This window comes from Hippopotamus amphibius, chromosome 10, assembly GCF_030028045.1.
Source record: "Hippopotamus amphibius kiboko isolate mHipAmp2 chromosome 10, mHipAmp2.hap2, whole genome shotgun sequence".
NCBI classification, from domain to species: Eukaryota; Metazoa; Chordata; class Mammalia; order Artiodactyla; family Hippopotamidae; genus Hippopotamus; species Hippopotamus amphibius.
This window is the reverse complement of record NC_080195.1, coordinates 104278566-104299797: the sequence shown is the minus strand read 5'-3', so window position 1 is coordinate 104299797 and position 21232 is coordinate 104278566. Positions and strand designations below refer to the sequence as shown.

Sequence of the window (21232 nt, the reverse complement as noted above, 5' to 3'; positions counted from 1 at the left end):
AAATGCAGATGTAGAGAACGGACTTGAGGACACAGTGGGGGAAGGGACGTGAGAGAGTAGCATTGACACTAGATGTAAAATAGATGGCTAGTGGGACGCTGCCACAGAGCACAAGAATATCAGCTCTATGCTTCGTGATGACCTAGAGGGGTGGGATAGGGTGGGTGGGAGGGAGATTTAAGAGGGAGGGGATATGGGGATATATGTGTACATATAGCTGATTCACTTTGTTGTACAGCAGAAACTAACGCAACATTGTAAAGCAATGATACTCCAATAAAGGTCTGAAGGAAAAAAAAAACACACCATCGACTGCATCCGAGTCTGGGATGGGAGGGCCCAGGAGTCTGTTCTAATGCTTTTGCTGGGTGATGCTTATGCATGCAGGTTCCTAGGAACCGCTGCTCTGAGAAACAAGGTGACTGCTAAAAAAGTGTTCACATTATCTTCATCTTTTCTTCATCACTATCTCCCACCCCCTACACCCGGTCTGAGATGGAGCTGTAAAGTATTGTGTGTCCTTAGCACCCTTGCCCTCTGGTAATCCTGCCTGACTCAGCTCGAGCAGCTATAACAAAAGCATCATAGACTGGGTGGCTTACACAACACACATTTATTTCTTACAGTTCTGAAGGCTGGGAAGTCCAAGGTCAAGGCACAGGTGAGAGTCATCTTCCTGGCTTATAGAGGGACACCTTCTGTTGTATCCTCTGATGGCAGAGATGGAGATTCTCTTATGTCTCTTCTTATAAGGGCACTAATCCCATTCATGAGGACGCCAGCTTTACGACCTAATCACCTCCCCAAAGGCCCAATTCCAAATAACATCACATTTGGAATTAAGACTTCAGTGTATGAATTTTGTGGGGATGCAAACATTCGGTCCATGTCAATCCTTCTTTGTGTGTTTATCCTCTCTTGTCTTTGGGACTTCTGCTTGTACACTGTAGTACCGTACTAGGGCTGTCGTAACAAATCACCACCAACTTGGTGGCTTACAACAGAATTTCGTTCTCTCACATTTCTGGAGGCTGGAAGTCCAAAATCTAGGTATTGGAGGAATCTTGCTACTTCTGGAGGCTCTAGGGGAACATCCTTCCTTGCCTCTTCTCAGCTTCTGGTGGCTTCCAGCAATCTCTAACATTCCTTGGCTTGTAGCTGCACCAACCAATTTCTGCCTCTGTCTTCACATGACCTTATTCTCTGTGTGTCTCCTCTTCTTTTAATGCCACCAGTCATGGCTTTAGGGCTCATTCTAATCCAGTGTGACCTCATGTTAACTTCATTACATCTGCCAAGCCACTATCCTATTTCCAAATAAGATCATTTTTTGGAGTTACGTGGACATAACCAGGTGGATGTGAATTTTCAGGGATGCCATTTAACTAACTACATAGACGTTTAAGTTCCGAAGGAAAGTCTACGTTATTGAGAAAAGACTTGAGAAGTATAAACTCAGTCAAAAGCACCTCCACCAATAACAATAACAACAAAACAAGTCAGGGGTCACTTCAATTCTAAAGTGGTGCAACATTTTAGACAATCTTGCATGCTTTACTTAGAACCTATGTTGAATTCATTTATCTTCAGAGTCTTTAAGCTGACTTGCATGCAGGATACTGGAAAATTCTTTCACAGATATCCTTTAAGTAAGCCTCCCTGAAATAGCGGTTTTTCACACTCAATTCCTGGAGATGTTTGGAACCTGAGTTCACTGGCGTTCAGAGGAAGTGTTAGGAAAGTGGGATGCTCTGGCCCCTGGGTCTCTCCACAGGTACCGTGGCTGATGTTGCTGGCCTGGACCATGCTTTTGGCTTCAAGGAGTTTTTTTTTTTCCTTTCAAAGCCTGTTTTCTGTACCATAACATATTATTATGTGACAAAGTCAAGAGTGTTCTTCTAATCCAGTCTAATCCATTTACCACATTCTCAGGGAGCTCAAGCTCTCCTGATAGATATTTTTCCTAAAGTCGCCCTTTTAAAACTTTCATAGTAGTTTCTTATAAGGATGTCACATAGTTTAATTTGTTTTCTTCTGGTTCAACATTTAGTTTTCCGGTTTTTGATTTTCTTAGTGGTGGGACTTATGAACTTCCTTATGTATAAATCTATGCATCTTTTATTATATCTCTAGATTAAAAATTCTAGATACAGAGTTCCTGGGTCCAAGGGTGTGAACTTTTACATGCGTCTAATACATTTGATTATGAATTCATGTCCAGAAGGAGTGTTTTGTTTTTTTTCTGTAAAGTGTGTGTATTCATAAAATATGTTTAAATATCAGTTAGGCAAAAAGGTCAGGTTAGGACATCAGGGCCCCCAGAAGAGTGGTGTATTCCGTCTTGACCTGCATGTCCTACTCTGCCGTTGACGAAGAGCACATGTTCCATAAACGATGGGGTGCGTGGAAGCTCTGATCTCCGATATAAGCTTCCTATGAGTGACGTCCAAATTTGTTATCTTCAGGGTAGATTCCCTGCTGGTTCCTGAAACTTAATGTCTTCCAGATTCATTGGCATTTTGCCGTGATCTCTTTGCTTTTCTGTATACCTGTACCTCCTGTAGATTTACTTGTCTTCACTAGTGGTTCATCATTCTCTTAGCCAAAGAGTCCAAAAAACTTAGGGTTGTCGTTGATGTCTTCCTGCTCCTGGCCTTCATGTTGATCAGCAAATGTATATGCTACTTCTGAGATGTGTCATCTTCACCGAGCTTTTCGGATATTCATTTGTTCATTCATTCACTCTTTTGTTTATTCCGACACATTTATGGGGCACCTCATATGTGCGAGGCATCGTGCAAGGTACTAGGCATATAGTTGTAAATAAGACAGATCAGTTCCTGCCCTTAGAGAACTTATACTCCAAGCGTTCATCATTTCCCCTGCACCTTCTCTGAGTTACTGTGATAGCCATTCTTATTTTTTCTGATTATAATACAGTCTTTTTTTTCAAGAGCTTTTATTGAGATACAATTGACATAACAATAAATGCATATATTTAAAGTGTACAATTTGATATTTTTTTCTTATTAGTAACGTATATATATGGCAATCCCAATCTCCGAATTCATCCCACTCCACTCCCCACCCCCCCCACGTGCTTTCCCCCCTTGGTGTCCATATGTTTGTTCTCTACATCTGTGTCTCTATTTCTGCCTTGCAAACTGGTTGATCTGTACCATTTTTCTAGATCAGAAGGAGTGTTTACAGTGCTGTCATAGCAGTGTCTAAATGTGCTCATGTTAACAGTTTCCTTGCAAGTATTGATGAGGTTTATCTGTTCGTGAAGGGCCAAGACCTTGGGGAAGGTGGCATCTAGTTTGAGGTGGGTCTTCTTTTCTGTGAATGCATGTTTAAAATGGTCCCTCACTATTCAAGATGTGTCACTCTGTTGTTTAATGAGGATGCATCTCTTGCTTATTGGTACCACTGAATCTTTTCATTATTTTACATTGCTTCCAAGGAGCAAATTTCTCATGCATTCATGGACAGGTTAAGAGAATTAGCAATAATGCCCCCAAGACTAATTCTTTCTTATTGAGTGTCATCCAGGTAAGGGACACATTCATTAGTGATCTCACTCACTCCTCGTGGTAGAGAGGAGGAAGGGAGGCCAGAGGTGTTTAGTGACTTGCCTAAGGCCTCAGACGTGGTCGGGGCTGAGCTGGTCGCAGGGTGGGGTGCTCTGGGCTACCAGCCATGTCTGGGGGTGATGGAGGGAGGGGCACAGAGAGCACTTTGCTTCCCCCTCCAGCTGGGATTCAGTGGCGGGATGAGAGACCTGGGACACAGCTGGGCTTCAAAGCCACCTGAGTGTGTAACCTTGACCCCGTTTCTTTTGTTCGGCTGCAGGAAAAGAAGGGCCAGTTCTAAGAGACCTCACCACACAGCTTGCTCCGAAAGGCTGCTCTTTGAGACCAAGTTCTGTGCGGAGTCCTGAGCCGTCGGGATTGGCCGGCTGCCTTTTTTCTCCGGCGGTGTGTGTGTTCTCCATGTTTCCAGGGGAGATCCCACGAGAAGGTCGGTCTTGGTTTCCTTTTCATTTGGGGTGACCTCTATCACTGCCCTTGTTCAAAGCTGGACTGAGTTCGTTGCTCGCCTTTCTGCTGAGAGCTGCCGTGGAGATGGCCTGAGGGCTGAGAGGTCTCTCTTTCATCCAGAGTCACGGGCTTTCCCTCGCCAGGGCCGCTGTGGTGCTTCTGTCCAGAGCCGCTGGTGTGGGTGAGGGGGACACTGCTGCATCCTTTTAAATCCATGTTGGTAGCAGGTGCATCAGCCCTAACTCAGGACGGCGGCTGTGTGGTCCATGCGTGGATGCCTTGGAGCCTTTTCCAGAATGGGCCCCTCTGCTCTTGTCTTGCCCTCCCACCCTCTGTCCCCAGACAGGGGGCAGCTTTTAGGTCAGACACACTGCTCAAAACCTTCCTGTACTTTTTAATCCCCCACCCCAAGCATCTAAATCAAAGTGTTTGCAGTGGTTTCAGGGTCTGACAGGAGCTACCCTCTCCCCTCTCCCCTTCTCCCCTTGCTTCCCCACTCTGGCTGTGGCTCAGAGGTACCAGGCAACCCCCTGCCTCAAAGCCCTTGTCCTGGCTGTTGCCTCTACCTGGTGCCTTTTACCCCTGGTAACCACGTGGGGTGCCCTCCACCCCTTCGGACATGGGTTCTATCATGTCTCCTTTTCAGTAAGACTGTCATCCCAGGTCAGCCTGTTGAAAACCACCATGGATGTGTCCTCTGCAACCCTGACTCTGTAGTTAGAACATGGCTGAGAGTATTGGCAGTGTCTGCAGCGTCCAAGGGGACTGTAGGTGTGACCGACCTGCAGAGGTTGTGGAATGGATGCTCTTGTTCTCTGCTTTCTTGATGTCCAGAGTTCATCTTGCATATCACGGCTGAATCCCTATTAAAGACCATGCATTTCGTTCCTGTGACTTGGGGCGATTCAGCTCCAGATCAGGGTCTTTGCTTAGGTCATATTTAATGTTACTTGGATTCACTTCAGAGGCCACTACCAGGTGTCCCAAATATAGCCCCCCAAATTCCAATAGTGTCAGAAGATCCCTGCAGTTCCAGCCGTGAGACCCTCTCAGGCTGTTAAGTCTGCTTGTGGAATTTAATTGCCTAATTAGTGATGGGTGGTGTGGCGATACATATTAAATAAATCTCCAAGTTTACCTTGGCTTTATGGAAGATGTCTAGGCCTCACAAACCAACAGAAGGTTAGTACTCCTTGGTTCAGATAGAATGAGAACCTCTCTTTACGAATCCCAGGGGCAGGCTGATGGCTATGAAAATCCTTACTGCTCCAAGCAGCTGTTTACAGTGGGTCTGATCAGGTTCCAAGGTGGAGTGGAGGGTGTGTATAGACTCCCTGCTCTTCCCCATCGTTTTAATTGCATTTGCTCATTTCCGATTTTGGCCTGTTTCCATCGATTGTTTACTGTGTGTGAAGCAGCAGAGTTGGTGCTGGGCCTCCTGGGGGTGTTCACTGCACCACGGAGTTTATAATTTGCCGGAGAAGATAGACGTGATGATCAATGATTATAACGCAAGCCTTAATCTGTGTCACAATGTAAGCGAAATGGAGCAAAAGCCCTGAGCAGGGACTAAAGATCACGTTGCGGGATGCACAGCCCTTGAGGTGGATCCTGCAGGGCGCGTAGAAGGTGAGCCGAGGTTGGGGGGGTGAGAGGACAGGGAAGGTGGGCAGGGCTGGGGGAGCAGCACCAGGGCAGTGGTGGAGCCTGAGGCTGCAGGACTCGACGGAGGAGGACGAGGAGGAGGAGGACTTGTCCAGCGGGGCTGGTAGGTAGGGTTTGTGAGGGCCTGTGCAGAAGGGAAAAGGGAAAGTTCAGTGGGGGTCGTGTTGTGGAGGCCTTTTTAAAGGTAGCGCTAAGGAGGTTGAATTGTACTAGCAGAAAATAAAAACCGCTGAGGGTCACTCAGGAGGAGAGAATGACATCTACCATCCGTCTTTTTAGAGAAATCCCTCTGGTAGTATCGGGAAGGCCGGTTGGCTGGTGGAGGTCTGGGTGACACGGAGGCCTGTTAGGAGCTAGGTGAGAGATGAGCCTGACCTGAGAGCCAGACGCGGAAGAGATGGGTAGAAGAGACGACGTGAAGAAAGCATTCTGTTGGGTTATGGCCAAAAACAGAGGCCAGTATTCTCTCCAGATCACTCAGGAGCTTAAAAGACCAAATGCCCTTCCTTAGGCAGTAACATGTAGTCACAGGGCCCTTGAAAGGAAAGCACTATGAAGAAAATGGAGGAGATGCTGAGAATGTTAAACCCAGAAGCAATGGCAGTCCCATCATCACACCCAGTGATGGAGGAGAGAAAAGTCTGGGTACCAAGAAAAGCAACCTGGGAGTAGGCAAGGGGGTGCATTTTAGTTGCGTTGGTTTCTGGCATCAGTAATTGATCACCCACGCCCCTGATTCCTGGATTAGAAACAGGAGGGAGAGAAGGGGGCACACAGTTCAGTTTTTACACATGGGTGTGTGGACTTTGAGAGACTATCTTCAATGCTTATGGTTACAGAAAGGGATTTATTCACTAACTCAACAGGTTTGCTTAATGGTGACTCAGTTTTCATCTCTGGGAGGAACACATGCTTCAGTGACTGCCACGAGTATTATTAATAAGGTAATCGGTACTGTACTATTACTATAAATCCTAGCTAACTTTGCTAAAAATTCCCAGCCTCGTGTTAAGCACATTATAACGGTGTCTTGGATGGAACGGAATTCTCTTTCCTTGGGGGCTGAAGGGTAAGAAGACCTTGTAAAACTGAGGCTCTTCCGTGTGTTTTGTATCAAGTACTAATTTCACATGAGTTTTAGTTTCACAGGTGGAGGGAGTTGCTCATTGTTGGAAGAGTCGCACAGAACATTCCCCATCTCTCAGGGGCCATACCTTTTCTCGTGGCTTTCTGCCTTCACGGACCCGTCTAACCAGCTGACCGTGTAGGGCTTTCTCAGGGCCACTTGCGGGAAGGGTCCTCAGAGAAGTTGACTCTTTCAAGTCAGGGCTTGCTTTCTCCTCCTCTCGTGGGCGGTGCATGTCCGCCTGCACATTCCGGGACTCTCTTAGTTTGGTTGATAGATTTGTTTGGACGTGACCTTTCCCAGTTCCTCTTCCCTGGGTTTTTGCCTGCTGAGGAAATGAGCCTCAGATCCCATCCATCTGCACTGGTGGCAACAGAAGAGAGAATTTCTCTTTTCTGTGGTCCAGGTCCAACTGCGCAGACACCTGTCCTTCAGAGGCTCATATTGTTCTGGTTGGTATCCCTTCCTGCTGTAGAGACTTTTTATATCCTAGTTCTGGAAGTCATCAAGTTGGACAAGAGACAACGAGGAGGTGGGGGAGGGTCCTTGGCTGACCTGGGATGCTTTTATTAATTGCGCTCCGGACACGTAGGAAGAGCTGTTTCCCCCACCTCCGTCCATCCATAATTGGTCCTGTTAGGAGGTGTTTCCCGTTTGTGGTTGATTCATTCTGAGAGCTTTGCATGGCCTTTGGGATTCTTCACTGTTAGATTTGAGAAGAAAGAGGACAGCTTCTCTTTTAAGTCTGATGAAAACCATCTGAGCCAGACGTGTACATATGTGGTAGATTTATGCTTTTCTTATGGACGTTCAGCTGCTCCCCTGGCTGTTAAGGAAATCCATATGAGGAAGGGAGCCTGGACATTGGGATGCTCAGATCGTGCGTCCTAATGCTACAAAGCAAATGCATCCTGACCATTTTTGAGGCTCGTCGGAGTTTTTTCTCTGCGGCTCTGGAATTTTCTCTCTTGCGCTTTCAGAGTGGCCAGATCCATGGGCTCCTGGGAGCGTTGCTCTGGAGAGATCACTGATGTGGGATGAAGTGCAGGGGGTGAGGCGCCAAATCATAACTCTTCTTTTAGGCCTTTGCCATCTGCCCAACGTCTTGTTTGCAGTCCCCATGAACTTGGAAGAATGCTCCCTGAGCACCCTTCCCATCCGTCCCCCAGGGTTGTTCTGTGGATTTCCAGATGTTGAACCGGGGCAGGTAACGTAACCCAAGCTGCTGTTGCAGGGGGAGCCGGCCGAGTCACGCTTGTGACTTTGGGATTCAGCGTCCATCTCATTTAGAGGCAGGAACCCTGTGGAGGAAGATGATGCCAGGTTTGTCTGTTCGCGTGTTCTTTGCCTGCGCCTTCCCTGAAACTGAGGTCTGGACCTGGTGTCAAAAGATGAGCGCACGTGGCGAGGGGACTAGCCAGCTCGAGACAGTACGTTTCATCTGCATATTTTGAATAAGCAGGCTGAGGATCTGTTTTATAATATCCCTCTCTCAGAGGCACAAAGACGGGGGCTCAATGCAAGGGAGAATGATGTGGTCTACAAGGAGGTGTGCAAATGAGTGACACTGATTTGTGTGTGAGGGGAGATCTTCCTATCTCGACACAGGAGTATCTGAGGAAGGAATTATTATGGCATTGATTATCATCTTGTTTCTTGAAAAGAGCAGATGAAACACGCTTTCTAATGCTGCCCAATTCTGCATTCCATACTTTGTGCATTTGATATCCAGGAGCGGGCAAACCATAGGCTGCAGGCCAAATCTGGCCCGTCACCCCTTTTTGTAACTGAAATTTATTGGAACATGGCCACGCCCATTCATTTGTTTCAGCGGCTGCTTTTGCGCTTTACATGGCAGAGTTGACGGAATGAATGGGCCCCAAAGCTTGAACGATTTCCTCCCTGGTTTGGTATAGGAAGTTTGCTGATGTTTGTTCTTTATCCACCCTTATCTAGACAGAGAAACGTAGGATGTCCCCCTTTATTTAAAATCTCTAGTTTTTAATATTTGCTGCTTTTTATTATTTTAAATTCAACCCACATCTCCTGCTTGTTCTTCCCCTGTTAGCTCTTGGATTATTTCAGGAGTTTCATTTCCGGTGGGATGCTGTTTCCCTCTTGAGGATATTTGGAATTATGGGGGGGTGGAGGGGAGCTTTTAAAATCAGGAGCCACCACTGGTATCGCAGGGGCAGGGAGAGGTTCGAAATAGACCTCAGACTGCAGGACAGCCCCACCTGAGTGTCCAGAGCACAGTCATTTTGCGAACTACTTACCTGGTTTTTGTTTTTGTCCGTGGTTTAAAGTTTTTCAGGGGATCTTTGTAACACCTCTCAGTGATGAGATGATGAAAACAGCTACACTCTTGCTGCTTTCACACTTTTGTGTAAGTTCCCATCAGACACAGGAGACCATCGGGTAACGTATCTGCCTGCCAGTGACAGAGGGAACTCTGCTGTCACTCTCTCTGTTTCTGTTTTTCTCTCTGTCTCTTTCACACACACACGTTCACGGCTACAACCTCAGTGCTGCCTTCTGTCCACCCGAAAGATTCTGCTTCAGTCAATTCCCAGGACAGGTGTTCTTCTCATTTCTCTGACTTGTGTTGTGCTGGAGAAAGCTTGGATCTCTTATTTCTCTTATAGGAATCATCAGCCTTTGTAAATTCTGCTTTAAAAAAAATCTTCTTAGCTCTTCACCCCTCCACTAGCTGGCCCTCTGCTTCCAGGACCAGGCTTATAGCTTTCAGCCAAAGCAAGCTAGCTGGGCTCCCCCACTGAAGACGGAGGCCTGATGGCACATAGATGTTTCCTATGGCCCAGAGACAGCAGCAAGGCTCCCAGAGAGATGGAGAGAGGGGCAGGGGTGTGCTTGCAGGATGGAGAGGGTTAGCAGTGTCCCAAGGGCATTGTGGCTAAGGGTGGGGTGTGATGGTGGCCCATGGGTGGAGGACCAGTGTGCTTAGTATCTGAGTAGCAAGAAGTCAGTGCAGAGTGACAGTGAACCGTGGAACCTCTGTCATTCTAGAGAGGTGTGGAGCAGGAGCTGGGGCAGAGGTGGGCGGCCTGTGAAAGGCAACCCGATTTTGAGACTTCCAGAGAGACATAGAAAGGAGAACGTCTGAGTTTCTGCCATTTGCAAGGAGGGTGATGGACATGGGGAGGGGGGAGCGATGTGTTTGAGACATCCTTAGGGCCACCACCCTGGTGAAGGCTAGAGGTTTCCATGGCCTAAAGCAGTGGTACTTGAACTTGAGCATGCATGAGAATCACCTGGAAGCCTTGTTAAACCCAAGATCGCCCCACCCCTAAGGTTTCTGATTCAGTAGGTTTCCAGTGGCAGCTCAAGAATTTGCATTTTTAACAAGTTTCCAGGTGATGCTGCTGCTGCCGTTCTGGGGATCCCCCCCCTTGGAGAACCATTGGCCTAAAATGGGGAAGAAATAGACAGTGAAATCCGTTAGTGACTGCAAAATGGAACTAAAATGAGATATGATTATAAGATGGAAAATAAAGCTGATTGTATCTTAAGAACAGTAACTTGGTCCCCATTGGGTTGATCACTGTGTCAGAATTTCTAAGTTCTAGGAAAGGTGAAGCTAGTTTAGCCAAAATGCGATTGAGCAAGAACATGCTACTAGAGACTTTCATTAAAATCTAATTCCCTTGCATTTGGGGAATTTATTCACTATAAACAGGAAGAGTGTTTCAAAACTGAGTTTTGGCTCTTTGTAATTTTGAATGCTTTTAGCTGACTCAATAGAGAGAGTCCCTCATTTGAACTTTTATTTGTAAAAGAAGATAATTCAAAGGTCTGAGTGGCTCCTTTCTTTCACTGTCCGGGTTTGTCTTCTCAGTATCAGGATGACCACTTGATATCAATGGGCCTAAATTTTCAATTGATAAAGTCTCATTTCTTCTTTTTTTATTTTCGATTGTAACAGATACTTGATATAAGATTTGTACACAAATGTAGAAATAATTAAAATATAAACAAAAAAGTGAAACAGTCATACACATAATAAACAGTACAGCTGTATGCTTCAGAAATATCCTGAATGTGCTGGATTGATTTGGAATAAACTGTAGCCTTTTTTTTTTTTTTCTCCTGAGCTAAAGATTATTTATTGGGAATTCAGTAAAATTGCATCCTTCACATGACTCACAGTTACATTTCCTTTGTAGTTCATTTAGCTTCACCGTGCTGCAAGTTTTCTGTATAATCTTGGAAATATACCTAATACACATTTTGGCCAAGTACCAAATGTTAAAATCAGTTTTCATTAGAAGCAACTACTGCAGCTGAATATCACCATTAAAATATGAAATCTAAGCCTCAAGATCACATGAAAAAACTGTCAAAAACTTTTTTATTACAGTTATAAAATTATAATTATTTTGTTAAAGTATGGCATGCCATAGGATAGTAATTATGTAGTACTCTCATCTGCTCAGCACTACTAAAATGATCCCCACTTTCAGTGGCAACTCTAGGTCTTTAAAAGAACTAATGTCTGTGTCTTAAGTCAGCAGTTACTTTCTCTAAGGGGGAGATACATCAAAACTGCCAAGAGCCTTTTATTTTTTATTTTTAATTAATTAATTAATTGGCTGTGTTGGATCTTCGTTGCCGCATGTGGGCTTTCTCTAGTTGCGACGAGCAAAGGCTACTCTTTTGTGGTGTGTGGGCTCCTCATTGCCATGGCTTCTTTTGTTGCGGAGCACAGGCTCTAGGCTCATGGGCTTCAGTAGTTGTGGCTCATGGGCTCTAAAGCACAGGCTCAATAGTTGTGGCGCACAGGCTTAGTTGCTCCGCGGCATGTGGGGTCTTCCCGAAACAGGGATCGAACACCGTGTCCCCTGCATTGGCAGGTGGATTCTTAACCACTGCGCCACCTAGGAAGCCCATGCCAGGAGCCTTTTAAAAAGCAAATGTGGGGCTTCTTTGGTGGCGCAGTGGTTGAGAATCTACCTGCCAATGCAGGGGACACAGGTTCCATCCCTGGTCCAGGAAGATCCTACATGCTGAGGAGCAGCTAAGCCTGTGCGTTACAACTACTGAGCCTATGCTCTAGAGCCTGCGAGCCACAATTACTGAAGCCTGCGCGCCTAGAGCCCATGCTCCGCAACAAGAGAAGCTACCACAATGAGAAACCCGCGCACCGCAATGAAGACCCAATACAACCAAAAATAAATAAGTAAATAAATAAATAAAATCTTAAAAAAAAAAGCAAATGTGCAACTTTCAGAAGATTGCTTCATTCCTTCTCTGTTCACATTGGGTGGACCTGTCACTCATTGAGTCCTTATAAACCCTTATGAGAATTAATTTGAGCGCAAGTGACTCACTTGAAAAGGAGGGTATTAAAAACCGAGACCTTGGACTTGGAGCCTGCTTCCTGGTGGCTCGAGCCATTGACTTTCGGTGTTACCCCAGGGTATCCACTTGGTCCTGCCTCAATACCAGTGGTAGCAATAGGGCTTGGGGCTAAATAACACTCTGGGTCCTTCCAAGCTATATTTATTTACACATAGTTGGGATTTTGGCCAAGGCCCTTGGTCTTCTCCATGTGTGGGTCTCACCATCTGTGAACCCCATTGATGGGGTGTAAATTAATAAAGGGCTCTGTGAGCCCACTTTTGGGGTGCCAAGAAGAATCATAATAAATAATATGAAACAGCTCCAGGGATTTTAGCATATTTACAATTTTGGCTTCACCTTTTTAGGGATTTGGAATCATTTTTTATAAAACCGGCTTGAAAAATCATACGTCAGGCTTCCTTTGTGTGATTGGCAACATTTCAAAACCCACGAGGATCCTTGCTTCTCAGAATTGCTTCGTGTGAACCCAGTCTGTATGGGTCAGGACTCTGCCCCATGTAAGGCCTTCCTTTACTGGGAATCCCTCTCTCAACCCCAGGGATGTCGGTGGTGGGTGACCATGAACATGTCCTCTGTGGAAGAGGGCCAAATAGGAAAAAGAATGGTGCGGCCAGTGGTTTCAGTGTTATTGGGATGGCTGGTATGTTTTAAGAGAATCATCTGCAGAACTTGAAAAACTTGTCTGGCATCCCAGGCTTTGTGAGAGACTGTGCACTATTTGGGGGAATTTGTTGATTTTAAGGTGAAAGGTGAACAAGGGAGGGGCAGGGCGATACATACCGCTGTGACTTTCACACGTCTGCCCTGTTGAAATTTGTCCAGACTTTCAGATTTTTCCATTATAGGCCTTCACCATCTGTGACTCACAAGTGCTGTGTGCAAGACGCAGGCTAAACGCTAAGAAAGGTGTTTCTTTGGGCTGAAATACCTGCATGGTCTCATCATTCTATGTCCTCATATCTGACAATATACGATTCTTCCAGAGTAATAGCAGCACCTTCTTTTATCTTAGATTCATAAAGTTGGGGACCTACGTGCTCAATAAAAACTTACTACAACAAGAACAGCAGTAATCATAGTAGACAACCTGGTAAGGGTGCTTGCTATATAATAGGCACTGTTCTGAACCCTTGACACGTATTAACTTATTTAAATCCTCATGAGAATCTTGCGTGGCAGAATCCTAATCCTATTATTATCTCCATTTTCCAGATGGAAACGGGCACAGAAAATATTAGTAACCTTTCTGAGGTTATTTGGGTAGTAAGTGGTGGGATATGCATCCAGGGAGATGTACAGGGATCTGATTCCTCCAGCATCCAATTCTTTGTTCTTAATCATTGTGCTGCAGACCCAGTGCTAAAGTTCTCACAAACCTAATAGATTATAGAGATGCTTGGATTTTGTCTTGGAAACTGCTCAAGAATGTCAATATCAGAGGCTGTAAAATTTTCTTGAAAGATTGTACATCTTAAGCCAGGGAGCTCAATTTGTGTTACCTGACACTTTGAGGTGGACTGGGGGTGGAAAATGAGCTATATAAATAACTGCTAAGGTGGTGATCTCCAAGGGGGCTTTCGTGTCTGGGTACCTTCGAGAAGAGTTTAGGATGACAGTCTCTTTGAGTGCTTCTTGTGTTTTGAATTCCACTGGAACCAGTTCTTTAGACTTTTGGAGCCAAACTGGTTGAGGCTCATTCAGGTTAAGTTTTGGGAGGATGGAGGTAGGTTTTGTGGGTGAGAGAGTCTGCTGGTTTTGCTTTTCTTAATCATCTTGAATTTTCCCTCCATTTTGCTTGTGTGTGTGTTGGGGAGAGTGGGCTAGGGAGGGGGTGTTATTAGTGGCAGAGCAAAGCCAGGAGTTCAGGAGGGAACTGGTCCATGGTGGGATTAGGCTGAGGAAATTAACTTTCTTGGGCTTCCTGAAGAGAGTGTAAACTCGGTGGGAATGCTGCCTTGCTGGCTGCAGGACTGAGGTGATGTGTTCTCAGAATTGTATCTGCAAGTTTTGAGGCTTAATATCAGAGTATTAGAATCTAGGAGAAAAAGGGAACTGCTTATATGGACAAAGCCCTGCAAAACTAGCTATTTTTTAAAAAACTTTTAATTTTTATTTTTTGGCTGTGTTGGGTCTTTGCTGCTGCGTGTGGGCTTTCTCTAGTTGCGGCGAGCGGGGGCTACTCTTCTTTGCGGTGCGCAGGCTTCTCATTGTGGTGGCTTCTCTTGTTGCGGAGCACAGGCTCTAGGCATGTGGGCTTCAGTAGCTGTGACACACGGGCTTAGTAGTTGTGGTTTGCATGCTCAATAGTTGTGGTTCACAGGCTCTAGAATGCAGGCTCAGTAGTTGTGGTGCATGGGCTTAGTTGCTCCGTGGCATGTGGGTCTTCCCGGACCGGGGCTCAAACCCATGTACCCTGCATTGGCAGGCGGATTCTTTTTTTTTTTTTAAAGTTAATTAACTACTTAATTAATTTATTGGCTGCATTGGGTCTTCATTGCTGCACATGGGCTTTCTCTAGTTGCGGCAAGCGGGGGCTACTCTTCATTGCGGTGCACGGGCTCCTCATTGCGGAGGCTTCTCTTGTTGTGGAGCATAGGCTCTAGGCATGTGGGCTTCAGTAGTTGCAGCACATGGGCTCAGTAGTTGTGGCTCACAGGCTTTAGAGCACAGGCTCAATAGTTGTGGTGCACGGGCTTAGCTGCTCCATGGCATGTGGGATCTTCCCGGAGCAGGGATCGAACCTGTGTCCCCTGCACTGGCAGGCAGATTCTCAACCACTGTGCCACCAGGGAAGCCCCAACAGCTTTTCTTTTTAACCTGTATGGTTATAGACTCACAAGAAGTTGAAAAATAATACTGAGTGGTCCTGTATACCCATCACCCAGTGGTGACATCTTGCTTAATTATTGCTCCCAAGACTTAACCTGAATGAGCCTCAACCAGTTTTTCTGTTATCAAAACCAGGAAACTGATGTTGACACAGTACGATTAGCAAAACTACAGACCATACTGTAGTTTGGGATTTCACCAGTTTTTACATGTGCTTGTTTTTGTTTGTTTGTTTTTTCTTGTTGTTGTTATTGGGACAATTTGTGTATATAATTTGACCATGTCTCTTGATGGGCAGGAGAAGCTCTGATTAACGCTATAATAAATATTTTACAGACACATGAGTTTTAGGTAAACCCTGTTCACCTAAGTGTTTTTAACTCAGCAAACGATTGAATGGAATGTGAGTTCCAGCAGCCGAGTTATGGAATAAAAATCAAGCCATTTGATTATTTTCATTTACGATCTTGAACTCTTTGGGGGATATTATGTTCATTTTTGTTGCCTTTACGGAAGGAGGATATTTTCAAGAGATAAAGGATAATTCAAGGTCATTGTGTCATATTAAGAGCTCTTGGAGGGAATGATAAACAGATGTTGTTATCCCTGAAAAAGGAGGGGGTAGATTTTGATGAATCAGATAAAAGGTATGGACTGATGGGATGCAAAGATCATGGATGCAATTTCATGATAACTGTTAGAGTGGATTTACTTTTCCAATGACAGCCCTGGATGAGGTTGGGGCTAAATGTTGGCTGCCTGGCTGACTGTGATTAATTGCTTCTGCCTCCAAGATCCCATCACGCTTTGTTGAGACTTCCAGTTAGCCTCTGTCACTATCTGCCCTGGATCTGAGCTGTTTGCGGGGGTGCCTGTCTTCTCAGCTAGACTAGGAATTCTTTGAGGGCAGGGACTGTCTAATACATTTTTTGACTTTTCTCTTTCTCCCGGGATCAAGCAAAATGCTTAGAGCACAAGGGATCTCTATTCCTCTGCCTCTAGCAATTTCCAGACTGTTCCTCATTCTACCTTCACTCCTTTACGTATTTAACCAGGCATCTGTTTGCACGTTATGTGTATTTGAAACCCATAAAGCTTAATCCTTGATAGATGATTGTGTAACTTGGGACCATCATGAGCCAGGCTGGCCTTGGTTCTATTGGAACAGTATTAAAATGGCCTGAGAGCTTGGTTGATTTTCTTCTTCAAAAAAGCAGTGGAAAGTTCTTGTTTGTTTTTTTCCCTATAGTATAAAGATTTTTGAAAAAGTATATTCATCTTTTATACTTAACTGTTAACACCTGGGAAAATTATTTAAAATTCTTCTGATTCATGCTGCCTTTTGGGGTTGGGCTTTTCAAAGAGTTGGTAGTGGTCTGTGATTGTCACTTCTCCAAGTCTGTGGGGCCTTGTCTTCTTTGAGACCTAAAGAAAAATAAGGTTTTCAATCACCTTCTCTAATAGGGCAGTAACAGGGAGGCAAAATACTGTGTCTCAATCCCATTTGGTTATAATGAAATAGAAAGAAGTTCTCAATAAACTCATATAAATATGGTGTCACTGAAGAGATATGAGAAAATGCCATGGGTAGCCAAGGAAGGTAGTAGAAAAATCAAGAAGGGATGCCAGTCTCAGATTTTTCAGAGGCCCATATAGTCTGTAATTTTTGCTTTTCTTGATGAGGCTCTGCTCTTCTCCTGCCTGTAGTAACAAACTGGCTACCTTGCTTGATCTGGTTTCTTGGATTCTCTGGTTTACAGCTTGCTAAATGGCTTTGACTTGGTATAACATTGCTCTAGTCCAGTACTACACAGGCTTCCCTTTAGATAACGTCTTGGTCTTCCAGTGTCTCAATCCCACATTTTTAAGTGAGAGTCTGTTTGGCTCATGTGGAATAACGTCTCCATCTCTGGTCTCCCCAGCTGTTGCTGGGATGCAGGGGTCATATGTACTTTGGGTGGTCCCAGACGGGTCCAGGCAGGCTTTCAAGAAGATGGAGTTGACGGGAGGCGATGATCAGCACAGTCGCCATACCCCAGTCAAGGAACAATTCACCATTGTTTCTGTTTGGCTCTCGGTTGCATTAGGACGTAGAGCCCATTCCTTTTTTGGCCTTGTCTTAGTCTCCAACTTTTCCCAGTTGGAATTTCAGGTCTAGGCAGTAGACTGAGGAAGAGGTACAGAAGTGCTACTTTGTCTGTAGGTGAGGAAGAGTTGGTTACTCTCATTAAAACCAGGGGTAGTTGGATAGTTGACATCACCAATCAATATTTAAGAAATATTTTAATTCATGCCTTTGAATGAAATGAATGCATTTGAATTTGTCTTTAAAAAAATTTTTTTTTTTAAGTTTTAATATTTTATTTTTGGCTGCATCGGTCTTAGTTGCTGCCACATGGGATCTTTTTTGTGGTGCGTGGGCTTCTCTCTAGTTGTGACATGCGGGTTCCGGAGTATGTGGGCCCTGTAGTTTGCAGCTTGCACGCTCTCTAGTTGACGTGCAAGGGCTTGGTTGCAGCACATGGGCTTAGTTGCCCCGCAGCATGTGGGATCTTGGTTCCCCGATCAGGGTTCGCATCCCTGTCCCCTTCATTGGAAGGTGGATTCTTAACCACTGGACCACCAGGGAAGTCTCTGAATTTGTCTTTCTATACGCAGTTGTTTACTTTTTGACTTCTTAGACTTAAAAAAAAATTTATACTGATTGTTCAGAGATTCCAATTTTATTGCCAAGAACTTCTCTTGTGTATTTAAGTCTTTGGATGACAGGGGTACAGTGACAGAATGGCGAGAAGGAGAAGAGGGGTGGATAAAGACCCGAAGGCCTCATTTCCCCGCTAACTAGCTATGTCACCTTGGTAATTGGTAACTTATTTCTCTGAAGCTCAATTTCTTTATCAGGAAAACAGAGTAAGAAAAGCATCCATCTTATAATGTTGTTGAGAGGATTTAATGAGACAATATATTGAATAATATATTATTTAATATATCATCTCATTGAATTTTATATCATCAATTTTTTTATATCGAATTTACACTGAATTACATTGAATTGTGTATCATCAAATGTTATTATATTATTATATTATTTGAAAGATACCTTTTAGGCACTCAGGATATATGAGTGAAATTCACTAAGATCTTGTCCTCCTGGAGCTTGTATCTTAGCATATGCTGTCATTCCTTTAATTTATAAATCAAAAAAAGAGTGGTTTCCTTACCTTTTTTCCAATACTATAAAAATGTAGAATTTTCCAGTTCTTATAAGAATAAGACCATGCAGCAGGCAGGTGGACTTATTTGTCTTTTGAAAATTAGGTTTATGTGAATGTATATGTATGCAAGAACATGATCAAAAGCCATTAAAAATCAATGAAATGTCTACCTGCTTTGAAAAAGGTCTGTGTTTCAACGGAAAAGTTAAATGAGCTTTATCTGAGTTAAGGGAATAAATAAAATTTGTGAGAGACATTTATGAGCAGCTATCTTGTCTTTGATGACAGAGGGAAAGACATTCCTACTTGTGCAGGGAGTAACTCACTTTGCTTTTATGAAATCAAAGTTAAACACCTTAATGGGTTTTAATAACCCTAAATGTCATATTGAATTTAAGTTTGGACAATTTCACATAACACCTCTTTTTAATTGCTATGGTTTACTCCTCTCTGGGGCTATAGCATATTCTCAAGATATAAAATCCTCCATTTTTAAAACATTCACATTTTGCAACCTTTGTTATGAGAAATAGAAACTTTTGGAGGCAGGCTGATTTAGATGGAAGGAAATATTTTCTTCTCCCCAGTGGATCCGAACAACTCATTCTACCTGCCAAAGGAAGCAATTTCCTTTCTTTGCCTTGGGATTTGAAGCAGTAATACATTGGATACAATGATTTAATCTAGTTGACCTAAACTTTAATTTATTCTTTGTTTAGCATTTGTAGACGCTTATATAGCCTAAATCCACTGCAGTTTGAAATGGTACAAAGAATTTAAAGATATGCTGGCTGAAATTTTAAAGGCAGAATTTATGTCAGCCAGTATAAAAAATAATTTCATTGCTTTATAGACAATAAGTATCTGTGAGGGTATCAATATCCTGTCTAAAATGTTAAAGATCTATAATAATAGAAAGTTAGTACTTTTTATCACACGTAGTTTGTATTAATGAGGAGAGCAGCTAGTTCCTTGTAGCTTGTGGAATTAACTTTGGCTTTGGTAGTTCTTTGCAGTTTCTGGCAGAGGGTCTTTGTTTGAGAAGCGACAGAACTTGGTGACGAGGGACACCAGTGTTTACATTCCTTTTTCTTCATCAGTGACATAGGCAAGTGATCAGCTCCATGTTTTCATGTCACACCAGAAGATGATTCCCTCAAATGGTCAGTGCCCTGGTTATTATAATTGGTATAATTTTTCTCCTTCACTGGGGGAACACCAAGTAATCTTTGGACCCAGGAACAATGAATGTTGCTTTGAGGATGCCTCAGCAGGAATTTAGCAAAGATGACACTTCCACCACTCACCCATGTGCCTGGCCACATGCTTAAGTGTTTGGATTTGAGGGAGATTAGAAAAGATGTAGGCTCCTTCCCAGGGCTACATCCGCTTCCGTTTTTTAGTTGATTAAAATTACGTGGTGGTTTATTTAAAAAATCTACACACTGCCATCAGTAACGTAAACCATTACCCTTGTGTGGGAAAGCGTCCAGGTCTCCCTCAGGCCCATCTCCTCCGTAGTTACTCGGAGGGAGGACATAGAACATAAGATTGTTTCAAAAATTTCCAGGCCATGGTGAAAACAGGTGCTTCCTTTGTGAGTTCAACTTAGTGAATGTATGCTGTCATTTCAACCTAATTTCAACCCTGGTTCTAGAGAACAAAGGCATTTTCTTTGCCCTGAAGATTGACATTGGGTTGCAAAGACTGGGCACTGCCTATGACCCTGGTCCTCCGTTCTGCTGCACTGAGGGGCGGGGGAAGTGGCGGGGGGCGGGTGGGGGGGGTTGGTGGAAGGGAAGGCGGGACTTGTTGTGCCTGGTTTTCCATTGCAGTGGGAGGGGCTCAGAATCTGTGCTTATCTGCACAGAGGCAGGCTGTAGCTTGCTTAGATATTTATCAGGTACTCTCCGGTGCATTTACTCTATAAGTTAACAGTGAAAAAGGCTGCTGTCCCTTTGTTCCCAGTCAGTGTAGTGTTGAAACCTGTTGCCTCTGCCCTTTCTGATCTGCCTCTCCCGTTTTTCTTTCTACGATTCTTTCACTTTCCCTGCCAGAAAGCAGCCCCGGCATCTTCACATTCTGACTTCTGGAGCGGAATGAAAGAGTTTCTTTCTGTAGAGAGAGGTTTGTTCTAACACAGAGCTGCCTTTGACGGGTAAGACTCCCCTCAGCAGATTAAGAACGTGAAGTGTTGGCAACCAGCCACGGAGGATGGTCATAAATTGTAATTTGAGCGAGGTTTCATCAAGTCTTGGTCCTGTCATTTCATTGCTGGCAGGGGATATTGGACATTCTGTGAAACCAAGAGCTGCTTTGGTCAATGTGATTGTAATACTTTAAATTAGAGATACCACGTTGAGATCTACAGTATGAGGTTAAGGTATTTAGGCAGTTCAAACGATGTTCTGAAGTGTAGGAATAATGATTTCAAATTGCTGCTAAGGAACGCTTTTAATTCATACATAACTATAGTTTTATGTGGCAAGACGTCTTGCCAGCCTTTTCTTTGTCTAAATGCTGACAGAAGGAATAGGTGATGTGATTTCTGGTTCATTTTAGAGAAAACAGGAATGAACTTTCTGGGCAATTTATAAATTTCTGGATAAAAAAAGGGATCTGAAGCAAATCTGACAAAATGTAATATGTTCATTTTGGGTGGCAGGCATAAAGATGTTTGTGTATTGATTTCTCTTTTTCTTATTTTTTTTCCAAAAGAAAGGGAAAAAGTGGGAGGAAAAGGGAAGGGAGAAAAGAAGCAAAAAAAGAAAGTTAAAGCATGGACCCTTAACAATGCTTTAAAAATTATTTTTATTTTTTTATTGAAGTGTAGTTGATGTTCAATATTATGTAAGTTACAGATATAGAATATAGTGATTCACAATCTTTAAAGTTTATACTCCATTTACAGTTATTGTAAAATATTGGCTCTTTTCCCTGTGTTGTACAATATATCCTTGTAGCTTATTTTATAC

At 43.9% G+C, this 21232-nt stretch overlaps 1 protein-coding gene across 5 annotated transcripts in view; it reads left to right on the top strand.

Moving 5' to 3' along the window:
* TIAM1 (TIAM Rac1 associated GEF 1) overlaps positions 1 to 21232 on the top strand; it is a 395420-nt gene that overhangs the window by 125576 nt on the left and 248612 nt on the right. For 4 of the 5 annotated variants that reach the window (XM_057696186.1, XM_057696184.1, XM_057696189.1 and 1 more), the window contains one exon: positions 3853 to 4020. The exons of the other annotated variant lie outside the window; for it this stretch is intronic. The gene's annotated coding sequence lies outside the window, so the exon portion shown is untranslated. The remainder of the gene's footprint in view (positions 1 to 3852; positions 4021 to 21232) is intronic. 5 annotated transcript variants of the gene reach the window in all.